Here is a 6748-nt window from a genome sequence, read left to right on the forward strand (position 1 = left end):
GCTCTGTCAGAGTGACCATTGAGTTCTTGGCCACCTCCCTGACCAGGGTCCTTCTGGAAGGCTCTCCCATCTCCATAGAGGAACTGGAGCTCTGTCAGTGTGACCATTGGGTTCTTGGTCACCTCCCTGACCTGGCCCTTCTGGAAGGTTCTCCCATCTCCATAGAGGAACTGGAGCTCTGTCAGAGTGACCATTGGGTTCTTGGTCACCTCCCTGACCTGGCCCTTCTGGAAGGTTCTCCCATCTCCATAGAGGAACTGGAGCTCTGTCAGAGTGACCATTGGGTTCTTGGTCACCTCCCTGACCAAGGCCCTTCTGGAAGGCTCTCCCATCTCCATAGACGAACTGGAGCTCTGTCAGAGTGACCATTGGGTTCTTGGTCACCTCCCTGACCTGGCCCTTCTGGAAGGTTCTCCCATCTCCATAGAGGAACTGGAGCTCTGTCAGTGTGACCATTGGGTTCTTGGTCACCTCCCTGACCAAGGCCCTTCTGGAAGGCTCTCCCATCTCCATAGAGGAACTGGAGCTCTGTCAGAGTGACCATTGGGTTCTTGGTCACCTCCCTGACCAAGGCCCTTCTGGAAGGCTCTCCCATCTCCATAGAGGAACTGGAGCTCTGTCAGAGTGACCATTGGGTTCTTGGTCACCTCCCTGACCAAGGCCCTTCTGGAAGGCTCTCCCATCTCCATAGAGGAACTGGAGCTCTGTCAGTGTGACCATTGGGTTCTTGGTCACCTCCCTGACCAAGGCCCTTCTCCCCTGATTGCTCAGAGAAAGTCAAAGGGTCTGAATACTTTCCAAATGCACGGTAGATACAAGTGCAATCTGTACTTCAAAGCACATCTGGAGTGAACTATAACAACAGAGGAAGAAAGAGGAGGTTGGGAGAGAGGTGTGAGAGAGAGTGTCAAAGACAGACAGGGAAGACAGACAGGGACGACAGACAGGGAAGACAGACAGGGAAGACAGACAGGGAAAGAGATTAGAACAGAGGAAGAAAGAGGAGGTCAGGAGAGAGGCGTGAGAGAGAGTGTCAAAGACAGACAGGGAAAAGAGATGAGAACAGAGGAGGAGGGTAGACAGACAGGGAAGACAGACAGGGAAGACAGACAGGGGAGACAGACAGGGAAGACAGACAGGGAAGACAGACAGGGAAAAGAGATGAGAACGGAGGAGGAGGGAAGACAGACAGGGAAGACAGACAGGGAAGACAGACAGGGAAGACAGACAGGGAAAAGAGATGAGAACGGAGGAGGAGGGAAGACAGACAGGGAAGACAGACAGGGAAGACAGACAGGGACGACAGACAGGGAAGACAGACAGGGAAGACAGACAGGGAAGACAGACAGGGAAAAGAGATGAGAACGGAGGAGGAGGGAAGACAGACAGGGAAGACAGACAGGGAAGACAGACAGGGAAGGAGACAGACAGGGAAAAGCGATGAGAACGGAGGATTAGGGAAGACAGACAGGGAAGACAAACAGGGAAGACAGACAGGGACGACAGACAGGGAAGACAGACAGGGAAGAAAGACAGGGAAAGAGATGAGAACGAAGGAGGAGGGAAGACAGACAGGGAAGACAGACAGGGACGACAGACAGGGAAGACAGACAGGGAAAGAGATTAGAACAGGGAAGACAGACCGGGAAGACAGACAGGGAAAGAGATGAGAACGGAGGAGACAGACAGGGAAGACAGACAGGGAAGACAGACAGGGACGACAGACAGGGAAGACAGACAGGGAAAGAGATTAGAACAGAGGAGACAGACAGGGAAGACAGACAGGGACGACAGACAGGGAAGACAGACAGGGAAAGAGATTAGAACAGAGGAGACAGACAGGGAAGACAGACAGGGAAGACAGACAGGGAAAGAGATTAGAACAGAGGAGACAGACAGGGACGACAGACAGGGACGACAGACAGGGAAAACAGACAGGGAAAACAGACAGGGAAGACAGACAGGGAAGAGATTAGAACAGAGGAGACAGACAGGGAAGACAGACAGGGAAGAGATTAGAACAGAGGAGACAGACAGGGAAGACAGACAGGGAAAGAGATTAGAACAGAGGAGACAGACAGGGAAGACAGACAGGGAAGAGATTAGAACAGAGGAGACAGACAGGGAAGACAGACAGGGAAAGAGATTAGAACAGAGGAGACAGACAGGGACGACAGACAGGGAAGACAGACAGGGACGACAGACAGGGAAGACAGACAGGGACGACAGACAGGGAAAGAGATGAGAACAGAGGAGACAGACAGGGAAGACAGACAGGGTAAGAGATTAGAACAGAGGAGACAGACAGGGGAGCCAGACAGGGAAAGAGATTAGAACAGAGGAGACAGACAGGGAAGACAGACAGGGAAGACAGACAGGGAAAGAGATGAGAACAGAGGGCAGACAGCATATGATTAATGAATCATCAGGAGGTGAAATGCATAACTGACCTTGGATCATTAACTCTGGGACGACTACATCTCTATTTCTAGGAAGCATCTCTTTAATAATACTTCCCGTTGACCCCACCAAGTGACCTCTCATCTTTGATCATGCTCTGCCCTCTTTGTAGCCAGTTCAGATACGGGAGGGGTTCACCGACACAGCTGATAGAACCTAGAGGATCTTTAGGGGAGGAGAGAGGAGAGAGGGAGAGGGATGAAGTGAGGAGAGAGAGACTGTTATTGGGAAAATAAGGTAGAGACTGTGTTCAACAGGGATCTGTGGCCTCACCTGTCGTCCACACTAAGTGGCTGCAGATGCTGAACAACCTGGACGGACACACGAGGACAAACCATACAGCGTAGTTATAGAAACAGAACTAACGGAGTGTCTTACTATCCTCCACGGTCGGCCCCCTGGCCTATTCGTTGAAGGTGGAAGGAGCCACAGTTATACACCTGAGCCTGCTTACTGCACAACACCATCCATCAATCAGGAGGCTGAATCACATCCGGCCGTGATTGGGAGTCCGATTAGGCGGCGCTCAGGTGGTGTAGGTGGTGGTTGTGGGTTGTTCTACATTTTCTCAAGGTGGGTGACTCTTAAAACATGTGCTGACATCACCCTTACCTCAACAGCTCCGTCACCCGAGAAGTAGAAGGGAGAGAAACTGAGTATTGAACAACTGTAGTTGATGATATAGCTGAGTAAATGGGTGGCTCCTAGAAGAGCCGTTGGTTGTGCCTAGTGTAGCCTGTGGCACAAGGTGTTGCCAGGGAACAGCACCCTCTTCCAAGAAGTAGGAGGGGAAGATCTCCCGCACACGGATGGCCTCCCGTGCTGCGGCGTTGGCCCCCATCCCTGCAACATCCTGCAGAGCAGCAGACTTTTCCTCTGGCACACGGAGGAGAGCTGCAAGTTCCCTCCTGGTCCTCGTCGTCCATCTCCATGAAGTTATGCAGGACACAGGTAGCCGTCACATGCCTGAATTCCCCCACGAGGCAGTCCCAGTTGGCCCTGGTAACACTGGCAACAATGCACAACAACCTTGCAGTGCCCTACACGATAACTGTAGGCAGTCGTTTTGAAGGAATCTCCAGTTACAAGGTATCTGTAAGAATATGGAAGACAATGTAATTACTAGACTGTTACATCACCAGGTGGATTACTAAAGTATAATATCCCTGATAACAAATCATGGTAACATTGGATTGATACATGCACGGACACACACATGTGCATGTGTAGCATGTGACAATAACAGGATCATATCAAGGACGGCATCACAAATGAACACAAAAAATACCACTTGAAACTTGATGATGAGTTGATCATTTTAATCAGCTGTGCAGTGCTGAGGGAAAAACAACAATGTACAACAATGAATACAGCTGCACAGTAATGTCTCTTATCGATGGCGGTTATGATTTAATAACCAGAGTGGAAAGCCTTGGCCAGGTTGATGAATACAGCTGCACAGTAATGTCTCTTATCTCTTATCGATGGCGGTTATGATTTAATAACCAGAGTGGAAAGCCTTGGCCAGGTTGATGAATACAGCTGCACAGTAATGTCTCTTATCTCTTATCGATGGCGGTTATGATTTAATAACCAGAGTGGAAAGCCTTGGCCAGGTTGATGAATACAGCTGCACAGTAATGTCTCTTATCGATGGTGGTTATGATTTAATAACCAGAGTGGAAAGCCTTGGCCAGGTCGATGAATACAGCAGCACAGTAATGTCTCTTATCGATGGCGGTTATGATTTAATAACCAGAATGGAAAGCCTTGGCCAGGTTGATGAATACAGCTGCACAGTAATGTCTCTTATCTCTTATCGATGGCGGTTATGATTTAATAACCAGAGTGGAAAGCCTTGGCCAGGTCGATGAATACAGCAGCACAGTAATGTCTCTTATCTCTTATCGATGGCGGTTATGATTTAATAACCAGAGTGGAAAGCCTTGGCCAGGTCGATGAATACAGCTGCACAGTAATGTCTCTTATCGATGGCGGTTATGATTTAATAACCAGAGTGGAAAGCCTTGGCCAGGATGATGAATACAGCTGCACAGTAATGTCTCTTATCGATGGCGGTTATGATTTAATAACCAGAGTGGAAAGCCTTGGCCAGGATGATGAATACAGCTGCACAGTAATGTCTCTTATCGATGGCGGTTATGATTTAATAACCAGAGTGGAAAGCCTTGGCCAGGTCGATGAATACAGCTGCACAGTAATGTCTCTTATCTCTTATCGATGGCGGTTATGATTTAATAACCAGAATGGAAAGCCTTGGCCAGGTCGATGAATGCAGCTGCACAGTAATGTCTCTTATCTCTTATCGATGGCGGTTATGATTTAATAACCAGAATGGAAAGCCTTGGCCAGGTTGATGAATACAGCTGCACAGTAATGTCTCTTATCTCTTATCGATGGCGGTTATGATTTAATAACCAGAATGGAAAGCCTTGGCCAGGTCGATGAATGCAGCTGCACAGTAATGTCTCTTATCTCTTATCGATGGCGGTTATGATTTAATAACCAGAATGGAAAGCCTTGGCCAGGTTGATGAATACAGCTGCACAGTAATGTCTCTTATCTCTTATCGATGGCGGTTATGATTTAATAACCAGAGTGGAAAGCCTTGGCCAGGTTGATGAATACAGCTGCACAGTAATGTCTCTTATCGATGGCGGTTATGATGTCGTTTAGGACCTTAAGTGTGGCTGAGGTGCTCCCATGATCAGCTCTGAAACCAGATTGCATAGCGGAGAAGGTATGGTGGGATTCGAAATGGTCAGTAATCTGTTTGTTAACTTGGCTTTCGAAAACCTTAGAAAGGCAAGGTAGGATAGATATAGGTCTGTAGCAGTTTGGGTCTAGAGTGTCTCCCACTTTGAAGAGGGGGATGACCGCGGCAGATTTCCAATCTTTGGGGATCTCAGACGATACGAAAGAGAGGTTGAACGGGCTAGTAATAGGGGTTGCATAAATTTTGGCAGATAATTTTAGAAAGAAAGGGTCCAGATTGTCTAGCCCGGCTGATTTGTAGGGGTCCAGATTTTGCAGCTCTTTCAGAACATCTGCTATCTGGATTTGGGAGAAGGAGAAAGGGGGAGGTTTGGGCGAGTAGCTGTGGGGGGTGCAGTGCTGTTGACCGGGGTAGGGGTAGCCAGGTGGAAAGCATGGCCAGCCGTAGAAAAATGCTTATTGAAATGTTCAATTATAGTGGATTTATCGGAGGTGCCAGTGTTTCCTATCTTCAGTGCAGTGGGAAGCTGGGAGGAGGTGCTATTATTCTCCATGGACTTTACAGTGTCCCAGACCCTTTTTGAGTTTGTGTTGCAGGAAGCAAATTTCTGTTTGAAAAAGCTAGCCTTTGCTTTCCTAACTGCCTGTGTATATTGGTTCCTACCTTCGGTGAAAAGTTCACGGGGGCTATTCGATGCTAATGCAGTACACCACAGGCTGTTTTTGTGCTGGTCAAGGGCAGTCAGGTCTGGAGTGAACCAAGTGCTACATCTGTTCCTGGTTCTACATTTTTGAATGGTGCAAACATCCACAATGTGTGTGCCCCTAGCCTTGAGAAACCCCATGTCAGTGCCCCTAGTCTTGAGAAAACCCCATGTTAGTGCCCCTAGCCTTGAGAAACCCCATGTTAGTGCCCCTAGCCTTGAGAAAACCCCATGTTAGTGCCCCTAGTCTTGAGAAAACCCCATGTTAGTGCCCCTAGTCTTGAGAAAACCCCATGTTAGTGCCCCTAGCCTTGAGAAACCCCATGTTAGTGCCCCTAGTCTTGAGAAAACCCCATGTTAGTGCCCCTAGCCTTGAGAAACCCCATGTTAGTGCCCCTAGTCTTGAGAAAACCCCATGTTAGTGCCCCTAGTCTTGAGAAAACCCCATGTTAGTGCCCCTAGCCTTGAGAAAGCCCCATGTTAGTGCCCCTAGTCTTGAGAAAACCCCATGTTAGTGCCCCTAGTCTTGAGAAACCCCCATGTTAGTGCCCCTAGTCTTGAGAAAACCCCATGTTAGTGCCCCTAGTCTTGAGAAAACCCCATGTTAGTGCCCCTAGTCTTGAGAAAACCCCATGTTAGTGCCCCTAGCCTTGAGAAAACCCCATGTTAGTGCCCCTAGTCTTGAGAAAACCCCATGTTAGTGCCCCTAGTCTTGAGAAAACCCCATATTTGCGCCCCTATATGCTTGGTAGGAGGCAGACCGCCTCATTCCACTCCGTGTTTTGCCGGGTGCTGTGGAGCGGTGACTGGGCTATGAGCCGTGTGTGTCTCGTCCCTGGATTTCTAGT

General features: G+C 48.8%; 1 protein-coding gene across 2 annotated transcripts in view; it reads left to right on the forward strand.

The window, feature by feature from the left end:
• The first annotated feature begins 6745 nt into the window (after nt 1-6745).
• The window catches only part of LOC118947131 (glypican-6), a 418221-nt gene continuing 418218 nt past the window's right edge, over nt 6746-6748 (forward strand). For both annotated transcript variants that reach the window (XM_090206985.1, XM_090206986.1), the window contains exon 1: nt 6746-6748. This exon is cut by the window's right edge and continues 531 nt beyond it. The gene's annotated coding sequence lies outside the window, so the exon portion shown is untranslated.

Source organism: Oncorhynchus mykiss, chromosome 18 (assembly GCF_057628025.1).
Source record: "Oncorhynchus mykiss isolate SJ-2025 chromosome 18, ASM5762802v1, whole genome shotgun sequence".
Taxonomy (NCBI): Eukaryota; Metazoa; Chordata; class Actinopteri; order Salmoniformes; family Salmonidae; genus Oncorhynchus; species Oncorhynchus mykiss.